Source organism: Coturnix japonica, chromosome 2 (genome assembly GCF_001577835.2).
Source record: "Coturnix japonica isolate 7356 chromosome 2, Coturnix japonica 2.1, whole genome shotgun sequence".
NCBI lineage: Eukaryota > Metazoa > Chordata > Aves > Galliformes > Phasianidae > Coturnix > Coturnix japonica.
In genome coordinates, this window is record NC_029517.1 from 10770974 (window position 1) to 10795625 (window position 24652).

Here is a 24652-nt window from a genome sequence, read left to right on the forward strand (position 1 = left end):
CAATCAACTGTGGGATCCCATATTTCTGTCTTCTATTACCTTTTCAGCTACCTTCCGGGCAATCCCTGTTATTCATAGATAAAAACAACATTTTTTAGATATAATTAACTGAATATTGCATGTGACAAGGGCTCCTGTGTTTCAGGCAGGGGGTTATTACTGTCATCATTATGTTCATATCATGATCAGGAATAGCATAGCTGAGAGAGGGAAGTGGCTCTGCAATGGTTATGCTAATTTAACAATTTCTCTAAATGACTTCTGTGAGGCAAAGATAACTAAAGAACCCATTAGTTCTTGTTCCACAGTTGTTAAATAGCTGTTGATTGCACATCATTTCCAGATGGAGAACCAAGTTTTAGCCCAATTTCCTACAGTTATTTGACTATAAAGAAGATGTGGGCACTATGCAATTCTGAAAATCAACCACTAGTATCATGACAAAAGTCAGAGAGGTAGTGAGTGACAAAATTCTGAGTTGAATTCTGAACTTTTCACTTCCAGATATGTGTCAATTTTTGTTTTTATTTTCAAAGTCACATATTTTTTCCCAGATGGTCCAGATCTCTTCTTTTCCTGCCATATTGCTTTCATTACATTTACTCTTGGATCTGTATTCCCAAGATAAATCACTGCGTGTTACTGAGTTTACAACTTTGCTATAAAAATGTGTTCTAAACAAGCATGGACTGGGGGAGGATTCATGCAAGTTTTCAGTGTGGGAAGAGAAAGATGTTTTAGTGTTGCTTTAAATTGTGTGGAAGTATCTATAGACTACACGACAGTGAATGGCAGTATGAAATTTTATTGTCATAACTTTGGAAGGATAATTACTCAAGGCTAGGTTACTCTGGTTTTCCAAACAAGAAGCTGTAAAAACCCCACTGTTCTTGCTGTACAGTATTTTGTTTATTAATAATAATAATAATAATAATAATAAAAAAAATTAAAAATTAAAAAAAAAATGTAATCCCCACATTTATTTTTAACTTTTCATTCTGTCATTCTCCAACTTTTCTATCTTCTTGGAAGCATAGAATCATAAGAAATGAGAACAAATATGTCATCATCACAGAAAAAATATTTTGATTAACCAATCATTTCTCCTCCTGTCAACTGCCTATTCAACTCATTATAGTCAATACTGCTAGAAGGTAAGAATCTTTACCATGTTTTCTTAATCATCTTCAGATAAACCTCAGAACATGGTAATTTCTGTTGAACCTACAGAGTGCTTAGAAAGACGTCTTTGATCAGGTGCATCAGACTAGATGAATACAATGCTAAGAATCTTCTTTGTCTTCAGTGGAAAATATTTGTTTTTTGGCTTGTTTAGAAATCTAAAATGTAACATGAAATCAGCACTCCTCTCCAGTAGTTTGCTTAAATGATTAAGCTTGACACATGAAAGAAAACTGAAGCAAATGAAGATTTATGAGTTTTCACTGACTACTCCAGGAGAAAAAAAATTTTGGAAAAACTTGCCTGATAGGATGAAATAGTCAAAATTTCAGTTGACTTTTTAATTATATTTCTATATTGGTCTTTCTTTGTATATAGATATCTATTTTGTATGTGAAGTATAATTATTAAATAGTATTTATTATTTCTAACAAATATCACCTAATATCAAATGACGAATTGGATCCTATTACAAGTATTACAAAGGCTATTCTCATTCTGGAAAAAAGCTCATTGTCTTGGATATAGGTTACTATGTCATTTTGAGTAATCTAGTCTTCTGCTCATATATTAATTGCATTAATGCTAAGAAGTTTTGTCTGTTTTGATTTTTATTTGTTTTGTGGTGTTTTTTTGTTTTTTTTTTCCTGAACTATCAGCTTAGACAGTTCACTTTGTTTGTTGCATTTAGTTACTTTCCTTATCTGCAGACATTTACAGCTCCTTGCACAATACTGTAATAATCATAAGAAGGAAAACACATGAACTATTTTTGTTCATTGGAATCATCTGATTAAAGAACAAGGACCACTCAGAACTATGAAATAATGTTTGTTACTGTGATATGTGTTTTATGGTAATCATATGATATGGGAAAATTTCTTTTTCAGTCTGCCCTGAATCAACTGTTCTAATACTGTTTTGACATCCTGTGCATGAGAGTGACCAGGCAAGCAGCAGCATGCCAATCCTGATTCAGCTCATGACTTCTATGATCATAAGGACTGCTTATGTTTCTGCAGTCTCAGAAGATAGTGGGTTTTGTTGTTGTTGTTGTTGTTGTTGTTGTTGTTGTTGTTTTTATAGTTTTGTAGTACTTGAAGTTTTCAGTTTTCTAGTACTTGAAGTTTCCTATACTCAGTATAGGAAAAGAGATTCCAAAATTAGTGGATAAAGTTGGTTAACGTTTTCAAAATAAGACATATTTTTCTTTCAGTATTGTTAATTAATAATTAGAACACTTAACCAGACATTTCCTGAAGAAATTGTAGATAAGTAATTTGATGGGAAATTGCTTGAGTTGTCTTCATCAAAACAGAACAAAGGAAAAGCATGTCAGTTTAAAATTGAACTGAACAAACTGAAGGTGTAACTTGAGTACACTGAGATATTGAGATATTGAGATATTGAGATATTGAGATAAGGATTAATTTCAATAAGGAGCTCTCCAGAAAATGTTGCACCTTGCAATCCATAAATTTCATGAAGTTCATGTGAACCCACCCCTTGAGCCTGTTCAGATTCCTTGATGACACTAGTGCAGTGTTCTGACTACATAACTTTGCCTGATGTCATCTGTAAACCTTCTGAGGATGTGTTCTCTCCCACTGCCTATGTCATAATGAAGTTATTAAGCAGCACTGGTTTCAAGGGACACCAGGAAATGTATGGCTGCATTGGATATCGTCATAAGGACAGGCACACAGGCAAGTGAAACAATTATTCTCCATGTTATTCATACTTGCTGTGTGATATCCACTGCTGGAGATATGCAAAATTCATCTGGAAAAGTTCAAAGCAACGTGATCTAATGATGTTAACCCTGCTCTTTGAACACAGAGTTTGACCAGATGACCTCTATGATATTTCCTGAAATAATATTGTAAAATGCTGTGAATATTCAAAGACAAAAGGGAAGGGAAGGGAAGGGAAAGGGAAAAGGGAAAAGGAAAGGAGAGGCAAAGGGGAAAGGGAAAGGAAAGGAAAAAGCTGCATTTTGAAATTGTGATAAAAAGTCCTCAGGCCTGAGACACAATATAATCCTTGGTATTAGTGTTTACTTGCTAAATATGTGCTTACATACATATCCATAGCTACAGTCAATGTAGCCTTTGGAGCAGTATTCTTAAGACAGATGTGTAGCAATGATAGCTACAATATAATACTTAACATTGCATCTGTTCAAATGGTTTTCCTTCAATATCCAGCTAAACAAAACAAAAACAGGGCAGCATTCTGTTACCATGGAAACATTAATGTCCACTGCAAATTCTGTTACAGTGAAAGCCATTTAAAATAACATTTTGAAGAGCTGTTATAAAATATCACGTTAATTTCATAGAGAGGCAATAACCCTGCTGTTCTGAAGTTTATTTTTTTACAAAAACAGATACATAAATATTGTCTAGACCACCAGCCAGAGACTGAATTGAAACTTTTACATTTTCTTACTTTGAGTAATAGGAAATGACTAATCTTGGAGTGCTGAAAATTCCCTTATTGTTGGAAACTCCTCTATTGTTTTAGGCTGGAGGCTCCTAAGGAAAACATGTTATGCAGAAGGGAAATCCACATGACTGGATCACTAGAAGGGTTCCCCATCATGAAAAAAGGAAAGTACCGGAGCTCACTTCAGACTGGTGAGGTTTTTTTCTAACTGCTCTACAGCAAGCAGTATAATACAGCAAGAAAATTGATCTATGTTACAGTTACATTAGGTTCTAGAGCCCTCAAACAGATCCCGAGGTTAGAAGTACTCTGTCTACTAGGCTGATGGAAAAATTTCAGTTATTTTTAATATTGGTTTGAAGAATTTCTGTCTCACCAGCCCCTGGCTGGTAATTGTCCTGAATGACTCACCTAAAAAGAAAGAAGATGACATGCATTCTTAGCAGTTTTTGTGAAAATTCAGGTTCTTGAAACCATCTGAACATTTACAGAAATATTACTCTTCAGGTCAGTCCTGAAGAAAGATCTCCTTGTATAGCTGTTATTCACTGCATTACACATACTAAGTGCTGCATCTGTTTCCCCGTACACAAGCACTGGAAGGATTTGTGTTACAGGAGGAAATGTGAGAAATGTCCCATCTCCTGATAACACAGAGGAAAACTGTCATTCTTTCCCTTCTCAGCATTTTGAATAGCAATACCAGGATGGACTGAGGGCAAGGTGTGACTCCCTTTCATGAACTGGTGAAGGAGCAGTAAAATTCCTCAAAGGTAGAGCTTGAAATATCTATGAGTTGGGCAGGGAGCCAGAATCTTACTTTTTCTTTCTATGGTAACCTCACCAAGGGAGGCCCAGCAACAGTGCAATTTTTTTCCTGGTTCATTTCTGAACCTAAAATTCATATGAATTCTTGGATAACTTCACCAATTCAGACTGGTTTTATCTGACAAAACAAAGATTTATTTTTAAGTTAATCAAAATGGCTTTCAGCACTCCTAAATGTCAGTATAAAGAAGGAAAATCAATCATTAATTCATACTGTTGTCTTTTTATGACAGCGTTCACCTTCCTTAGACACATATCTCACAGTACCACAGATTCTGCCAAGGCAATACAACACAGGTCTTTGCTATTACTGCAAACATTGCTGTCATTCCTTCTAAGAACCTTTATTCACTGAATGCTTTATAAGTACAGCAGATAAAACAGGAAAAAAAGCAGAAACTCTGACACAGTGTTCATGTGATGCAAGGTGCAGTGCCACATTTCCATGGAGCAGTTCTGTTTTATAGTAAACAGCTTTTGAGACTCAGCAAACATTGCCTTGTGTTGCCTCAGGGAGGCAACTCATCTGCATGTGCTCTGATAGCATCATATGATTATTGGGGCTTTTAAATATCACATGAATGAACTTCAGAGTGGCCTAAAGATCCTTCAGCAGTGAGGGCTAATTTGAAGTTTGACACCTTGGAGATGAGGAGCTGGAGCCCTGCTCAGCTTCTTGTTAAGGAAAGAGGATGATGATGGGGAAGCAGCAGAGTTGGGTTGGAGAGTCAGAGGGGAGACTGGTGTTTATAGGGAGGAAAGCAATAGAGAAGCCTGAAAAGTGTGTTAAGTTTGACTAAAGGACAGGAAAACCTGACCTCTGGTTAGATCTGTCTGTCCTCCCACCTGTACTAACAGGAACTATCTTTCTTTGTGCACCAACAGTCAGGGTTGCCCTGGGTTTACAGGTCTCTGCTGCAAGCAACAGAGTCAGCAAGATCGTGTTCATTTTACTTCTATTTTTACCTGTTATTTTTTCCTTCTAAACTGCCTCATATCTTGTTGCTCCAGGCTTTCCTATGACAGTATTCACTGTCCTTGGTCGCATACATCACATGGCCAGAGTTTCTACTCAGCAGTACAACACAGGTCTTTGCTGTTTTAGTAAACATTACAATTGTTCCATCCAGAAACCTCTATTTAATAAGGATGGCAGATTAAACAAGCTTACTTTACACACACCTGTTTCTTATTGTGATGAAAAGTAAGGAATAACAACACATGAGTTGTAAACTGTTCAGTTTTCTGACCCTGTACTGAAATCATACAGACAGAACTCTGCCTATGTGAACTGTAGCTATTGCTTCAGAAAGAAATCACCTCTACCTTAACTTAAAGGAATTTGTAATCTCAAAGACATTTAACCGGAATGTTCAGTTCAACCTTGAACTGTTTTCTGTGTCCAGTCTAGTGTTTCTCCTAAGATCTGGATCATGCTCTTAGATGTCTTTTATGACTCAACACTCTGGCCTCATATGTCCCTGTCATCACTGGCACAGTGACAGAGACAAAATGTTAACATGTTGTACAATTGCTTTATCAGGACTGAAGTGAACCCACAAAAGTCTTTACTCTTTTAGCCAGAGGCTAAATAAGTAGCATCATAGATCTAAAAATGCACATATGGACTGCGCAGAGACTTACAGACCTCACGGCAACCTGCAGCTGCAGAGTGAATAACTGACTGAAACTTCAAAACAAGAAGTTTAAAATAAACAAACAAGCAAACAAACAAAAATAACAAAAACAAAACAAAACAAACAGCTACAGATATATATCTTAAAAAAGAAAAATGCCGTCTGTGAATGACAGTTCACATGAGAGAACTGCTGCAGATTATGTATCTGATTCTCCATTTGGATGTGTTGGTAGAAGACAGGTGTAGCACCAGGGAGGTCATATCTGCTCAGAAATTGCATTCAGGCTGAGGCTGTAGCTCTCTACTGTGTAAAAGCAGAAGGTATCATATGTGGCTGCTGAAAAAACCAACTCACATGAGTACCATCAAATGCTTGTAATTAATTCAACATGCCTAGTGCCTGAAATAGCAGTGTAGGCGTTAGACAACATGTTCCTCTGAAAAAATATAGAGTGAGACAGAGCCTTATACAGATCTACTTAATGTGTTATGACATTTACTGGCTCATTGGCCTTCTAGGAGGCAGGATTTGCTGGGAGTGTTGTACCCCTAATGGTGGACTCTAATGAATGAATCCAGAAACCTGGGAAATATCGAAGGCTTTGAGTTTAAAACTAATCCAAGATTGTATGTATATATATATATATATATATATATATATATATATATATATTTCTGTTCAGTTATGGTTACATGAAATTGCTCTGGAGGAATTGGGATGGTACAGACAGTTCAGTCACACCCTATAGAATTATAGAATCACAAAATCATAGAAATCCCAATTTGGAAGAGATCCACCAGGATCATCAAATCCAACTCCTCATCCTCACATCACCACCAAAAATCAAACCATACTTCTGAGAGTATTCTCCATACACTTCTTGAACTCTGACAGGATACCTGGGGAGAAACCAATTCTAGAGCTTCACTACCCCCTTGGGGTAGAACCTTTTCTTAACACCCAACCTGACCCTCCCTTGATGCAGCTCCATTTTGTTCCCTTGGGCCCAATCATCACAGTCACCAGATAGAAAAGATCAGTGCCTGCCCCTCCACTCCCCTTGTGAGGAAGCTGTAGGCCACCATGAGGCCTCCTCACAGCTTCCTAACACACAGGTACACATATGTCATGAGTTTTTTGAAGGTATTTGTTGGGTAGCCTTAGAGATGCCCTGGAAAGTGTCTATGTCCAGACAAAGCAACCAAAACCAAACTTGTGCACTCCTGCATCCTGTGTTCTTTCTTGGGAGTAGAGCAGACCTGGCCATGCCCAGCTGCTACCTGAAAGGAGAAGCACACTGCTGCTGCTGTTTGCTAAAGGAAGTGTAGGCTGCATTTATAATCACTCTCATTTTCAGCGATCCTCTCTGTATTGCATTAGCACTTATAAAAAGCAGGAAAACTTTGGGCTACTATCCCATATTGGCATAAAGCCTAAAACTATTCTTCCTCTCCTGCTTTTTTCCATCTTTAGTGATGACTGAATATAAGAAAGAACAGTGATTAGATTATTTGATTAATCTTTATCCTATTTATTAAATAATGACATTTCAACCCCCATTGAATTGCAGAACTATACTATGGAGAAGTATAATATTATTCATTTTTCTTTCAAAATACTGAATAAAAGGCACATTTATGACACATTTCAGAGGAAATTAAATAATATTATTTTTGTGCTCAGAAATTAGATTTGTTTTTATCTTGCCATGCTTAATATTAATGCTATTTCACAATGCACGTTTTTACTGTTATCAGAAAAGCATATTCCTCATGTACAAATTTGATCTCCTGTCTGCTAACTCAGGATTATATGAACATTTTTTTTGGCCCATTTTTCTTACATGATACTACACAGTGCAAAAAATATATATATTTATTTTCCTGAGTTTTTTACACCTTCTTTCTCTAAACTCTTTAAGAATCCTTGATTGAGGAGGCTGATAGCATGGAATTATTATTCCATTTTCTTCAGTCTCAGATGGATCTGGATTTTTACTCAAAGTACTTTAAGCTTGCTTTATGTTCCATTTCATAACATTTTATTCCAATGGACTTTTAATCATTAAAATCTAATAAGATAGCTGTTTCTATAGCTTAATTAAAACACCTTATTCTTTCCCTCCCCTTTACATTATTAGACCTAGTTAAAACTATCCAGAGCTCTTTGCAGGTCAGTTTAGATTTTATTATTATTATTATTATTATTTATTTTTTAATAATAATATTCGACAAATCCAGTGTGCTTTCCTTTAAACACCAAAAGCTAGATGAAGTATCTCCATTGGGATTTTAGGGAATTATGCACATAAAAAGATCAATATGCTCAAGCTTACTTGAAAAAGTAAGAATAAGTATTGCTAATGGTCTGATAGTTGCCTGCTGGATAAATCTTTCTTATTAAAAAGGAAAAAAAAATGAAGATTTAATTCCTCTGGTTGATGATTAACTATCTTCTTCTACAGGAGCAATGTAACAGGCAACTTAGAAACAGCTGTGGAGGTTGCTCTATTATTGTTATCTGGTTTGCTTTTGGATGTTTTTTCTCTCTTTCACTGCAGACCTCAGTGGCATTTTTGGAGTTTGCCCAAGCACATTGTCACCACTCTTAGAAAATGAAACACTTCCCACAGTAGCTGTTTTAGTAGCTGTAAATGCAGTTTGTAGATTTAAGTAGGAGACAACAGAACAAACATGTTGCAGACTTGCTGATATATGCTAATTTTAGTACACTGATGATAGAATACCAATAGAAAGTAAAAGCACATGTTGTTTGTTTGTTTGTTTGTTTGTTTTAAAATATGTTTTTCTTTGTGCTAACATTTGTATATGGATCTACCTGGAAACTGAAATACAGGAGATAGATGTATCCCAAAAGATGCCTATGGATGGCACAACAGAATGTTTTCTACCTGCTGAAGAATTGTTGCACTCAACAATTGCATCTGCCATGCATCTGTGCACACACCAGTGACATGCGCAGAGTGAGACTGCTCTCCAGGCAGAGCCTTTCCTCTAGAGACAGAATTACAGCTGCCACTTGTAAGGGGCAAAAACCCCAGCAGTGTATAGAGGATTGCAAAAGAAGTTAGTAAACCATTTCTCGAGCAGTCTCTCTTTGCTAGTTAGCCCTCTGTTTTTCAAAAATACAACCTGGCTTGGAAAGGAAAACTGCATACTCATTAAATATCTGTCCCCAGTTTAGGCATCAAATAACATAAAATACCCATTTTCATACTGGGAATCTGTGAAAACTGAAAAAAATGATCTGAATTTTCCAGTACTAATTCAATAGTTCTCTGATATATGCACTATTTCTTTCAGTAACTCAATATTTTAATAACATGAACTCTGAAGCATCTGAAATGGGTAACATTTTTGCACCAATTATCCAAAGCTCGCATCAGCAAAATAAGAAAATGTTTTAGTCTACCTATATAGTTTCATAAATGATTCAAAATGTGAATGACTTGATTAATCATATATGTATATATAGCACTGAGTAGGAATAGTCTCATTAAAACTATAAGTAAAATTATTGAAATTAGCATTAAAATTCTATTCTTACCAATTCTGAATACTAAGTACTGCAACTGACATCTGTGTTATCTAACCCAGGTAGATTTTAGAACATAATCTGGTTGAAGTCTACTCAACAGAGTTCAAGAAAAATGAAGATGAAATTTGATTTATTTTATTTTATTTTATTTTATTTTATTTTATTTTATTTTATTTTATTTTATTTTATTTTATTTTACTTTTTGCTCAGATAGCAAGTGTTTGAAAAAAGAAAATGCTTTTGCAGCAACCTAAGAATAACAAGCAAAGTACTTCAAACATTTCATAGACCTTTCCCACTGTCTGTACAGCAGGTTACAAGTAGCATATGTTTTCTCTCTGACCAGATTCCTGTCTTTTATTCCAAAGCACAGTTGTTTTTTTTATGACAAAGTGTTGCCACATGACTCCTGAAGTGATGCTGAAATGGGTCTTGCACCACCACTAAGTCTGGTTTCTGTGTCTTTTTGAATCCCATTTCTTTTGCTTATTGACTTATTTATACTTATTTATTTTGCAGTCTTGTAAGGATTATCATTTTCAATTAAAAAACAAAAACCTGCTATATTTTTTGGGGGGGTTATTCACTTTTTATATTGGGAAAAATCACTATCATCAGACTTTGCCAGTAAATCAGGCCCACAAATTCCATACAACCAAATGCTTGGAAACATGGTCAGCTGATTTGGCATTAGGCTGTGACTCAGGAGATCTGGATTCAGTTCCTGGCACTTTCCGCATCACCTTAGGCAAATCACTTTAATGCTTTTACCCTCGATATTCCAAACATGAAATAGCAATCATAGTGACATTTCTTTTACCCTTCTCTCTTCCTTTCTCCTGCTCATCGCCTCTGGCCAGCACTGCATTTTACCAGATGTACAAAACAGAGAGAGTGGATTTTGTATTTAGCATGAAGATCCCTGGTGTCACCTGAAATTCTGTTTTAAGGCATTAAACCCACTCTGAGGCCGGCACTTATGCAAATAATTATTGAAGAAAAAACAAAGATTCCCTTCAGAAAGCCAGACGTACTCTTCCTTGTTTCCACCGCTGCCTCTCTGGCAGTGAAAGACAGATGTATTGCTTGTTAGGAGTGGCAATAATGTAACTACTTCCAGCTTTGCCAAAGCACCTGTGCTTCCAGCCTTCAGGGAGGTGCCATGCAAACACTGGCTGAGTGTGACTCCCTTGATCCCAAGAGTGTTCTGGCTTGGACTGGGCCCCTGTGCCCTAATGTTCTCTTGTGGAGGTTCTGCATGCTTCAGCAGCTATTTGTGGATATGCTCCTTTCCAAACTGTCAAGAGGGAGAAGCAAAGGAATCACTTTTCAACCTCTGATCTCCCAAGTATTCTTAATGGGCATGTATCCAGACATTTTCATTAATGTAAGTAGGAGCTAACTAAACCGGCTAATAAGTTGTCTCTGTTTTTCACTCATTTTCAATCAACATAACTAATCAACATGCCAGAGAATGCAAAATACTGTATGAGCCCTTGAGAGGAGAAGCATTTTTAATCATTGTGATTGTTCATCTGCTGTTAAAAACGTGTTTTAAAATTAATATAATGATAGCTTGTGATGCTGAATCTTTAATGGCATATGGAATGCACATCCAATAGAAAATGGAAAATGGTGCTGTAGGATGTGTTCTGAATCACAAATGTACTAATGTAAAAAATTCAGGGGATTCAAGGCACGGTGATGAGCTGGTAAGGATCCTATTTATTCAGAAGGGGGAGATGAATAAGATTAAAAATTCAAACTGAAATGAAAATGTCTATGAATAAGCAACAGGAACGCATGAATCTCACTTAGATATAAAGAAAAACAACATGGCTAATAATGTTTGGCATCTGTATCCTTTTGAGATTATCAAGAACTTTGTAAATGTGAGTGAATAAATATAAACCAGGTCACTATAAGATTAATATTATAATTAACATCAATAAATATTATATATTTAACAAATGGAACAGCTGACACACACACAAATTGAAATCATTATCACCAAAACTAAATGTCAGAGTCATCTGATTTTAAAAGTTATTATGGTGCTCAATAATTTGTCTATCTTTCACTGAGAAGTCAAGATTGCCAGACCCCTGAAAAACAAATTAATATCTGTAATCATAACTCTGATAAACCATCATTTCCCACATGTAGGAATCAAACATTTCCAAAAATAATAATGGAAGACATAATGATTCCAATATATTAGGCTGCTTTTCTGATTTTGTCTAAGTCAGTCACCACAGATTTCCTTTGGAATTAACTTTTCATTAGTACTGGCAATGGAATCTAAGGTGTGACTCATGAAACTCTGAAGTGGTTGTTTTAAACAAGCCAGATGATTTCCACCTTAAAAATGCCAGTTACTCTATACTAACTGTGGAGACAGTGGGGGATGAACATCTGTAAATGCTACAGTTCTACAGCTGGAGTGGGACTAAACTGGCTAAATTACTTCTGACTAAAACAAGATTTTACCTGAATATACCTATGGAGTAAGTGAAGTGGATCAGAAATGTGCATTGAAGAACAGAACAGGTATATTCAAGGATGTATATCAAGAAACAGCAAAGAAAATCACATTCTGCTCAAACTGGAGTTGATTTCAAGTCCCCTTCTATATTTCTAGGCTTATGACTTCAAGCTATGGGAATGTTCCAGCCATTGCTCTCTAAGGTTTGCTTTCTGTGGTCTTCACTGCTTTTTATGTATAGGCTGGACTACAAAAAGGATGAGGACAGGAGAAACGGACTATATATAGACCACAAATTACAGAAGTCTTACAGAAATTCCCAGTTCTGCTCACTTGCCTTTCTCTTATTCTTGTAGAAACATCTGCAGACACTAGCAGAATCACTTTGGCTTCTGACTTCCACTCCTTCCTTTTGGACTTCAGTAAAATGTGCAGCAGTAATGATCCTACACAAAGGAAGACAATGATATAGGTTAATGCTACCAAACTTTATACATTAAATTAAAGCGAGTAAGTTAAGAATGTGCATGTCTCATACTCTGATAAAGTTGATGAAAACTGTATCTGGATTACCTTTTGTTTTTGGTCTAGGATAGTGATAAAGACTAAGTTTTGCTCATTCAGTATCTATGGAGATCTTGTGTGGCACTAGTGAGTCAGCTATGATAGCTATGGTTCAGAAATGTCACCAGATGCCAAAATAGACACCATATCTTCTAGAGAAAGAACCTTGCTCTTCTTAACTGCAAGGTTAGTTAAAGAGCTCGCAATCTATATTTTAGTTTGAAATGAGGATCTACATTTTGATTCCTGTCTAAAACTTAGCCTACAAGTTTCTAAAAAATAAGGAAAAAATGTGAATCATAATTTATTTTGTACATACTGCGGTAAATGAAACTGATGGAAACTAAAATCTTTTTAAAATGCAAATGGTTAAACCAGTCAATGTACATCTTTCTTCAGAGTCTAGGGACTGCTGGATTGGATTTTGTTACAGTTCTATATAAAGTGTTGTATACTTCAAGTAGAAGAAATAACCATTGTCTATATTTGATCTTTAACTATAAGCACTTGAAAGAAATCCTGGGAGTTACAAATAGGATGTTACGTAAACATCTGTCATCAGAAACCAAGAATTTACAAAGAAGATGATAGAAACAAATACCAAAGTGCTAGGAACTGAACAACATAATTGTAGATTTTCTATATGGACATAGCTCTAGCTACCTAATCTCATCATATATAACAGAAACAGACTTTAAACAAAACTCCAGAGAAAAGAGAAATACATTCAAGGATTTGGTATGTGGGAATTATCTAAATTGCAACAAGAATAACTAATGGATGAGTTAGCTACTGGGGGAAAAAAAAAAAAAAAAAGGATGAAGTAAGTGCAGCAAAATAAATGTTCCACCATATTGTGTCCTTTTATACAAATAGAGGGAATAACCAATAAAAGAAAAGAAACTGAAAGAGCATATTGCGCACTGCTCAGTAGAAGCAATTCTGAACAAGAGAACCAATTATTCTGTAAATATAACCATTGCAAGATGTTCTGATTATGCAATAACTTTGGAAAATTTGAAAAGATAAAAAGAATTCTCACATTTAACACAGACAGTTTTAAAAATAGAACAAATCTATGCCAAATAATCTAAATCATTATTTTTTACCATGTAAATCTGTATCTAGTAACTTCTGAATGTATGGTTATTCACAGACCCCATGGTGTTTACTATATCTTGTTCTAAGCAACCTGAGGCCAGGTAGTTTTTGAGATGGAATAAAAAATTAGATGAGCTGCTAGCTAAGCAGATACTGGAAATTTTCATATTCTTTTTACAGCCTTTTAATTCTTCATAAATTTTACATATTTTGTATATATTGTATGCTTTATATATGATTCTGACCTCATGAATAGAGAGTTGCATTGGTTTGATGTTCTAAGAAATTAGAACAAGTATAGTAGCTCTTCTAGTTTATAGGGCAGATATGTTCTAGTAACATATGTTCCTGGAGTCAGAGCCAGTAGTGACATCTAATCACTGTGAGAAAGCTCGTTCTAACTTTGCTGCCAACAATTTAAGTTAGATAACAGACATGCATTGACTTGATAGCATGTGGGTAAAAGGGTATAAACTATGTTTTGTGCCTTCTGTCTGTATTACTTATAGATTAGCTGATTTTAGGAATTCAAGAAAGATTGTGTCATACAAATTTAATTTCTGTGTGAGCTAAGTACTTGTGAAACATGGCAGATTGGTAGCTTTTGATTTGAAATTCTGCAATTAACTGTAAGACTGATAGAAGTGTGAAGACAGTCACATGTCTGTCAAAAATTTAAAATGTGTAGGATAATGGGGTAATCAAAGAATAAAGAAAGATTTTTTCCTTCCAAAATAATTTGTACTTTCTTCATCTTCTCCTCCTTTTTTTCATTTTCCTTTTTATTTATTTATTTATTTTCTCTCCAAAAATTACTGTTCATGAGAAGCTACTTGTGGATTTGTGCCTTTACTGGCTGGGATGTTCATGTGCCAGCAATTGCCCAGGGCTGGGATAAGAGCAATTGCACTGAGCAGAGGTAAAATCAGTAGATACTGTTGCTGCCAGGTCTCTTTCTTCATAGCCATGTTTCTGGTTTTACATGTGCTTTGCAATGATAAAATTTATTGTCACACCTCTGAAAAGTCCCAGTAGAATTTATTGTCACATCTCTGGAAAGCCCCATTTTCCCTAGACCAGGCCTGCCATTCAAGTTATTCCAGTGTAATATAGGCAATAGCAAGGAATACTTCCCAGACAAACCTTATCAGAATGTTCCAACCTTAATTTAGAAGCACGACCTAAAAATGAAAACATAATTCATTCCATTAGTCTCTGGCCTCCTTGCTGACATTTTCAAGTAAAGGAAATCTATCAGCATTACTGTTGACTTCTGTTTACATTTGACCTCTCAGAACTCAAATTTTCCAGAAAAACTGTTACCGTGATACAAAACTCTTCATCGGTGCACAATCCATAGAAAAACAGAAGCAATAGCTTAAAGTATCGTTTGCGTGTTTACAATTTGATATGCAATATGAAAAATTATAATATAAAGCAGTTTAAATAAATGCTCAGAAGAAAACAAGGTCACTGCCTTTATGAAAATTAAATGAAGTTTTTCATGGAGCTACTGGGACTCAAATATTATTCTGGATGAAGAATGGCTTTAGAGATGTCATACAAAGGGTGTGAATGTAGGAATTAGAGAAGTCATTTCAGAAGGTCTAAAGCTCACAGTTTTAGCTGTGTCACATTTCCAGCTGGCTTCACTGCTTGAAGTGAACAGGAACAAAAGAATGTCTTTAATAACCGTTTGCTGGACCATAGCTCTATTCTGTCTGGTACCCACCTGACAGTCAGGTGCCTGAAATGACTTGTTCTTCTTTTACCATTTAGCATTCTTGGTACAGTGTCTATTTGTTCTCCTTTCCCAGCTGATGAACCTATAAACACTTGAAGAATGTGGAAATTGAAGCAATATGTTATGGCAACAAATGTATTATGTTACTAATGATTTTTAAAATGAAAGACCAAAGAACTAGAAGCCATTCAGTAACATTTCACACAATTCCTATTATAACTAAAGAGCAACTTCCATTTCACTTCCTTTATAGACTAGGGTGAACAATGTACTCAGTCTGGCAGAACTTTACAAAAACAAGATAAGCATTCATATTGCAGTTTCTCAATTGATGGTGTAAGTAACAGACTAAAGACAGCTAACCAGAGTTCAGTATTTCCTGGGGAAAACGAATGAATTCGAAACATTTTGTTTTCCTATCTATATTTTATGAACAGCATGTTAGAAAGATAGATGTAAAGGAGGAATGTTATTTTTCTTTGGAGCACAGAGTAGAAAATTTTCATTAAATTGCAACTTTATGTTGTCATTTAAAACGTTATTAAAGTCCATTACATAGGAATTACCTTTATTTAATATTCTATACTAAGATATCACACTTATTTTAAGTAGGGATAGTTTTCAACATATGAGGTTATTATTATTATCTTAACTGATGTATTGAATGACTTCTGAAATACAGCACTTTGAAATAATCAGGATGACAGGATATTTTTGAACAGATACGTCATAACAGAATGTCTATGTTGAGAATTAATAGTAATGAGAATAATTATAGACAAACTAATAAGTGAGAGATAAATAGTTACCAGTTAAATGTCTTAAAAGAAAAAGATAAAAATGCTTCTGAGATTTTATAGAAAGGGAAGAGCTGAAGGGAGCTCAGAAACCATATTTTTTTATCTTTAAACAATGAAGTGTCACATATTTTCATATTATTTTTTTGATAAACACAACCTGCAAATACCTAACATTCACGTGTTGTTTGTACATGTAGTAGAAGTTGCAGAGAGGCCCCTGGTAAATAGTTGAATGTATTAAGATACTTTCTATATATTTCTTTCTTATACTTTTATTATAATTTTACTTTTATTATAATTTTACTTTTACTAAATCTTTATTTTTTTTAATCAAGACTAGAGATCAACTTGCAGTAAAAATATCTTCAAACATTATTCCATGAGAAGAAATCACTGCATCCAACCTACCCTTATATATAAAAGATACTCATAGCATCTCACTAGTGAATAAACTGGGTACCACTATGAGACAATGGAGAAATTCCTGTAGGTTTTACATGGAACAGGCGTCCATTATACCCTTATCTTGGATAGGGGAAAATTTTTATTCTAAGAATGGTAAAACATCCTTGTTGAACCAAATCCAGATCTGTGTAACTGGACTATGTTCAGTGATATTAAGCACAAGGTAGATTGACCCAATATGTTTTGAAATAAATACCACACTGTCTGCTTTCAATAAATATTACTTCTGCAAATAGAGAAATATTTATTATATTTCTTAAATGTTCTAAAACCTTAACTGCTGTTTTAGGAAAAAAAAAAAAAGAAAAGATTTATCTAACAGTAAAACACTCAAAGATTACATTCGCCAACATCTTGATCTTTATTATAATGAAATTTCTCTTTTAGCTTTTAAAATGCATTTATAGTCAGAAAAGTATTCTGGTCCACTGTCTTTGAGATGAATAACCACATTATTACTTGCTTGTCAAATCTAAGTAAGGTTGTTAATAATACTCAGACAGCTACTAAAAATTCAAAACACAGTACTTTTCCTTTAGAGAAAATTTCCATTTTATCCTCTGATTTTCCTTCTGAATGAATTACCTGCCTTCATACACACCTTGCAATGTATGATGTCCAATCAGGAATGAAACTGATTCAAAGAACTTAGAAAACTATGGAAAGACTCTGGAAGTATTTAAAGATTCAGTAAGCAAAGCAGAAGAATAATATGTATGGCTATATGTTATTTAAAGGTATTTCTGAGTCATATTTCATATATTTTTTCCTGTATATGTACATTTCCAGTATGAACAGTAAGCCTATAAACAGAGATTTTTTTTTTACATATCAAAATATTTTACTACTGTCTTCCAGTGAATGAACAAAAAGATATTTTACATTTAAGATAAATGGAAGTAAGAATTACCTAACCTGAAACATAGCAGTTTAGACTTGGATTTTTTTATCTCATATGAATTGTATGCTGACACAGTCAACGTGTCTCAGTGAAAATTCTGATAATTCAAAACTTTAGGTTTAGAAAATTACTTTTCCAATGTTATTCTTAAAAAGCATGTAAAAAGAATAATCATTTGGAGAATTTCATTACAGTTCAGTATGACTTTTACTTCTGGAATTGCTTTTATCCTCATGGAGTGACAGATGTGGGGACTTCTATTGCTCCTTATTCTATAAAGTATCCCAGCTGTGTGATTTTTATTTTTATTTTTTTCCCTATCACACAGAGTACATTTTTGGTTACCAGAATGCAAAATGGAAATTTTCCATATGAGAACAAGAGATATGTAGATATAGGTAGGCATCCCAGGCCATAGAGCAGAGACAATATTGTCCTTTGTATGTCACCCATGTATCACAAATCATTTTATTTTTTTTCCACTTGCCAATCCTCATCAGACCAGGATGAACATTAACTGAACAAAATGTTAGCAACAGCCTTCTCCTGCTGGCCAAATTTATTTCTGTTTTTCTGTTGCAAGGTCTGTCTATCTGAGGAGAAAACCATCAAGGATAATCAAATTCAAGCTGTATAATTCAGCTCATTCAGTCATCATTTTCCTTTAGAAATCAACTCTTCTTCCTCATAGCAGTGAAAAAGTACAGTAAAGGTCTACTGCTAGGCAGTGGCAATTCAGCTAAATCTCCCTCTGTGTTTTGTTGTGGAGATTTCAGCAAAGTGTTCACAGACAGATCTATAGAAATTTCACCAGAGAAGAATTAAGATGTGAGTGCAAAACAGAAATACTGCTAATGCCACACAATGGAACAGATAAAGATTGCCCTAGAAAGAATTTCAGTTTGCTTAAGTTCACTTAAAAAAAACAATTACTTTTTTGTGTGCCAAGCTTGAATTAAAAATAATTGATTTTCATTATATTTTTTGATTGTATGTTGTGGATGACCTGTCCCTGGAGGTGTTCAGTGCCAGACCGCATGGGGCCCTGGGCAACCTGATCTAGTAAACAAGGAAGTTTGGTGGCCCTGCTGGGCGGGGAGGTTGGAGCTTCACGATCCTTGAGGTCCCTTCCAACCCAGGTCATTCTGTGATTCTGTAATTTTTAATGGCAAGACTCTCAGGTTTGTAAAAGTCTATTACATTGCTTTACATTTAACATTGCTTTACATATCTTTTACATTGTAAAAGTCTATACATTGCTAGTATGTTACCTTGTCATCCTTATTCAGCAATGCAGTAGTCACATAATACATGTTCACCCAACTGAACAACACATGCCAAATTAATTAAGTGTATATCTCACATTTTACTTTCCTCATCCCTATGTTTAAAAAAAAAAAAATATGTCCCAAGTATTTCTGTTCATTATTAAAAATTGCCCTGGGATGGTTCTCATGAGTCTGTGTTCACACCTATGCATTTGCCAACTCTGGAAAGCCTAATCACACTGCACTGCCAACTCTTCTTTCAAGAAGTCAACAGATAATTATGCAATCTGTTCATGCAGTGCAAATAACTTGGCATTCTGGGAGCCTACCAGTGTGATGGGAAATAAATCGTACTTCATGGTGATGAGAACACCTTCACTGAATTCAAATTCTATGCACTTCTAATGTCACCATATGTGGCAACATGCAAACATTTTTTAAATTATGAACTAGCTTTAAGCATTTATTATTGTTTTTGACAGCTCTTTAATTTCAGATACCACGCTTGTTAATGCCCAGTTTTCATCTACAGGACACACTATTTTTCAAAGGCATCTGACTTTTGTAGTATTATGTGTTTCCTGGAATAACATTGCTTGCAAAGTCTGTATCACTCTCCTCCACACCCTGTCAGACCTCGTAATTATGGACATTAAAGTGTATAATGCTGTTTGTTTTCTCCAAAGGCTATTCTAAGGTAGCATTAATACAAATAAATAAATAAATAAATAAATAAATAATTGAATACCTGTGTTTTTTATTTCATTTCATATGTGAGTAAGGTGACACCTACAAGACCTGTTACTTTCTACAAATTACATTGATAGTGTAAGCCTTTTTAGGAGAAGTCTCACAGTCTGATTAATAGTGATAAGTGAACAGTTACGAACACAGTTCTGTTGCTTTGTCAGATAGCTCTAGAGGAAGAAACAAACCCCCTCCACGGGCATTCAACTGTTGGAATATCTTTTCAATTTGTCATGCAAATAAATAATATGTTGTGCTTACATACTTACCAATCTGTACCTGCATTAATATATATTTTCTATGTGCACTTCTTATAACATGTACGAAGAAATACATTTTAACCTCCAGGTCATAAGGGAGAACAAGGAGTGTCAAAACATCAAGGGACATAAAAAAATTGCAGTGTAAGAGGATCTTATCATCCCACAAAATTAATTTGAATAAATGTAATATTCTATACTCAGTGTGTCATGATGACTCATAATTCCCCCATAATTAATTTACTATTACAAAATCAAGATAAGATTCAGTTTATGAGGAAAGGAAGTATATACCCTTCTCAACAGTAGAGCAGTTACAGAGAATCTTATGAACATAATCAAGAAGCATCACGCCCTAAGAAAAAACATTACTTGAAAGTATAAAATGGGGATAAATGTGGGAGAGGATTATACACTTTGCTTTTCAGCATAAAAAGATTGTATGTAGTTAAATGTAAAATCCATCAACACAAATAACGCACTTGAAGTGGGAAAAAAAAATCAAAATAACCTTGAACTTCAGATAGCTTCAGATAGCAGTGCTTCAGAGGCAGTGCTTCAGATAGCACTGCCAAAGGTCTATCAACACCTTTTTATTAGAGTTGTAGCAGTAGATCTCTGGAGAGTTAAGCCCCTCTAAATTTGTAAACTCAATGAAATCACCAATAAGACCCACGCTGATGAAGGAGCACAGAACTACCACTGGGCAGTTAATTCGCTAGGCACTTCCACTGTGCTCAAGGCAGAAAAGCCATCTAACTGATAAACAAAAAAAACTGATATACGAAAGGTTACTGAATTGAAGCATCCTAAAATCAAAATGTTTTATTTTGGAATCACAGAGAGGTTCACTCAGTAACAGATGAGAACTGGGGTAAATAGATGATTTGGTTAAGCTGAGATAGAGCTTTGGGTTTCTTTCGTAAATACGCTATTTAAGAGCACTGAAGAAAACAGCAGAAAGTAAAATCCTCCTTATTCCACAGAAAGACCCAAGGTGTATCCAATGCTGATTTCAACTGTTCCACTTTACACTTAAGAAAATGTTGGAAAATAAAAGCAATGAAATATATTTCTGAATTTTAATAAGTTAGTTAATATTACCTTATCAAAATAGAATCACACAATCCTAAAATTGAAACAGACATCTAAGATCATCTGATCCAACCATCCACCTACAGTAAATATTTCCCAGTCTACCACGTCAAAGATGATGTTGAAGTTTGACAATATTTTTATATAAAATATAAAATATATTAATGAAATATTTTTAAATGCCTTCTCTAATCAATGAAGAATAAATAAATAAATAAATAAATAAATAAATAAAATTCTAGTACTCTATTCACTTCATGTTACAGAAACTATCTAAAAAATGCTTAGACAAATCCTACATGTTCCTGCTTCTTCCCATTATCTGTAAAGAGATTTTGATAATGACCAACTTAGTTGTACATGACAGCAAGACAAAGGTCTAAAGGTAGGTAAGGTAAGCCATCATCTCACCTGCCAGAACAGGCCATGTGTTCTGGTTTAATTTGGGACAGAGGGGTTTGTTTTTTCCCCATTATGTCTTATTTTCTATATATATGCAGAATCATAAATTCACCAAAGATGGAAAAGACCTCCAAGACCATCCAGTCCAACCATCCAGAAATCACCAGTATTTCCCACTAAACCATGTTCCCCAGTACACCATCTAAACATTTCTTAAACATTGCCAGGGATGGTGACTCTACCACCTCCCTGGGCAGCCTAGTCCAGCGCCAGACCACTGTTCGGGAGAAAAAGGTTTTCCTCATGTCCAACCTTAATTTTATTTGACACAAACAAAATAAAAATAAAATAAGAGGAATTAATAATTTCAAAAAATTTAACATTTTAAGCAGAACACTTTTATGCACAGTGTCGCTGGTGCTAATGCTTATTAAAACTTCTCTTCAATATATTTAGGTCCATCAAGCTCAATACTGTTTTATTTGACCAATAACTTTAGCACTTCACTGTGGCTATATTCTCTCAAGTATTTCTGGCCAAAATTTGTCTCCAGAATTTTTCTTCTGAATGTTGAATGTTACTCTTCTTTTCATAGAAGAAGTGTCATCAAAACACTAAACAACTATATGGAAATCTTTGAGTAATTGAGATCCAGATATGTTTTTGATCAGCTTTCTCCAACTGGCTACACTTCCCATGCTTGAAATTTTCATTCACCTCAGTGAGAAATCTGTGCATATCTGAAAAGGATGATAGTGAAAAAAAGCTTGCTGAATATGAAAGATATATCTACCAGCATGAAGTAAGAGTATGAAGTGATTACGTAGGTTTTTTATAATTTGGTACAAGAATTTAAGGAAAAGATAATTATTTTAGTCATACTTCCTAAAGAAATGAAGGTTGTGTAATCATGCTGTCTATCCATCTGTCTGTCTGTTGTTGTCATCCTTGAAGTTTTTTTTTCCAATTATATAAACCTACAATGCAATGTGACAGAAGTGTAGTCTCAAGATTAGAAGTTTCCTCTTATTTTATGAAAATGAGTTCCTGGTTATAGCAAAGGCCTTCATTAGCATTCCCTTGAAAGAAATGCCATTGCAATCCAGTCCTATATTCACTTCAGAATGAAGCAGCCAGCTGGCCAGTCAACACACACGTATGTTTGGACAATCAGCACAGGTGCAGCTGTAAATCTGTCACAGCATATGCTTCCTCTTGCCCAGCCAAACACATGGGAGATGCATGAGGAGAGAAGGTAGAAAAAAAAATATGTGGGAAAGACTTGTGACTATTGTGGAGAAAAACAAGGAGTGATGAAAAGAAGTTTGCATCATTTTTGTTGCTCATCAAATTGATAATTTATATAAATCTTTTTTCACCACTTAAGCTTTCCCCCTTGTCAGAAATGTCACAGGTCATGTGTTAACTTTGCTTGTATTTCAAATCCTTTGTCATTATTTTAGATGAAACTATGTCTACCATGGTTTGTGAGCAGGTATTTGAAAGCTTACTTGTGACAGAAAGGAGGAAAGATGCCTTTTGTATTATCATGAAAACATTATACAAAAACATGCAAAATCCATCTGACACCACATTCCTTACAGAGGACAGTGCTCTTGAATAAGCTAAATGCTTAAAATGCATGAACTGTACAAATAAAGTATTGAAAAGTGTTTATATTTTATTGCCAGGTATGTAGTGAAGGTCATTTCTGACAAAGAATATGGTTTAAAAAAAAATATCACTTTGAAGACTAATATTTTTCACTTTTTTAATAAGCTATTTTAGACAAAAGTGATATTCACAGGGTGAAGGAGAAAAGTTTATGTCTTGTGAGGAAATATGCCACAAGCCTGGGTGTTCCATATGAGGGCAAGCTTGTCGAGTGGTCATAGAAGAAGCACCAGATCATGCATGCAGTCAGCTACCTTTTGTGTAAGCTGCTTAACTACCTTCTCTACAGTGCTGCATATTTGAGATTAATGGTAGGCCCAATGAACTGCAATGCTGAATTATCCAATAAGCTAAAATATATTTGCTAAAACTCCAGATTCCTAGATGGTCCATACTAATGCCAGGGAGAAAAAGAATTTGAAACAGGCAGCCAAGAAAATAATTGCATTCTTTCATAAGTAATTTGTTAATCAACAGAATATTTAAGTTTTGTATATATGGCATGTTACATATGAAAAGAGTATTGCAACTGAGGAAAGAAGTAATAGAGATTAAAAATTAATCCCTTCCTCAAAGAAAAGCAATCTTTTTTTCTACAAGACCAAATATCTGGGCAGGAAAATTTTAGTAATCCAGCTGAAATAATTAAAAGATATACCTTGCCAAGAACATAGCATGGCTAACAACCTGCATCCTTTTAGGTATGTGAATCCAAAACTTAAGTGCTTAAGCTTCTACTTTCCACTGCAATCACCTGAAAAGCCTGAGGGCAGGTATGTGAAAATGTTTAGGAAACTATCTCCCATTTACTTTCTAAAAGTTAAACATAAAAGTATCTTTCTTGGATCTGATGTACTCTTCCATCAGTAAAGTGAATTGTGAATTATCTTCTAGGCAGTGCCAAATATCTTTGCTCCCTTCTTTGTCATAAGTCCTTTTCCTTTTCCCTTGCCTTGCCTAGATGTCATCATCATGTCAGTGTGCTCTCTTTACATAAAAAGTTGAAAACTGAAGTCAGAGGAAAATTGCTTTATTAATTCATACATTAGTATTGAGCATATGCAGCTAGGAAAAAAAGTACATGTTCCTTTGAACAGATTTTAACACACAAGTCCCATTCTTGAGGTTGTTCTGATACTTGACTCTATCATTCTAATGGAACTCATTCTATTTCATATAAAGAAAATAAAATGTTTAATATTTTCATGGTACACAATGTTTAGAGAGTTCAATGAGGATGTGGGGGTGTGTATTTGTAGGAAATAGAAAAAACTGAACATAGTCCTCTTTACCATTTTAGAAGCAACAATCCATTAGAGACGACAAAGAGGATCATTGGAGGGGAAATGGCAGATGAGGCATGACAAAAGTGATTTCAGAAAGAGAAGTGACGAAACTCCTAAACTAGTGCTGGCATGATCTGCAATATCCACACAGCACATAACATTCCCAAGATTGTAGGTGGAGATAGAGTCTGAGCAGATTCTGTG

At 34.9% G+C, this 24652-nt stretch overlaps 1 long non-coding RNA gene across 1 annotated transcript; it reads left to right on the top strand.

Annotated features, from left to right (window-relative positions):
• Positions 1-2076: 2076 nt before the first annotated feature.
• LOC107308989 lies at positions 2077-13521 on the top strand. The gene is made up of 3 exons (XR_001553029.2): positions 2077-2216; positions 3709-3821; positions 12498-13521. It is a non-coding gene; the product is annotated as an uncharacterized LOC107308989 (long non-coding RNA).
• The last annotated feature ends 11131 nt before the right edge of the window (positions 13522-24652 follow it).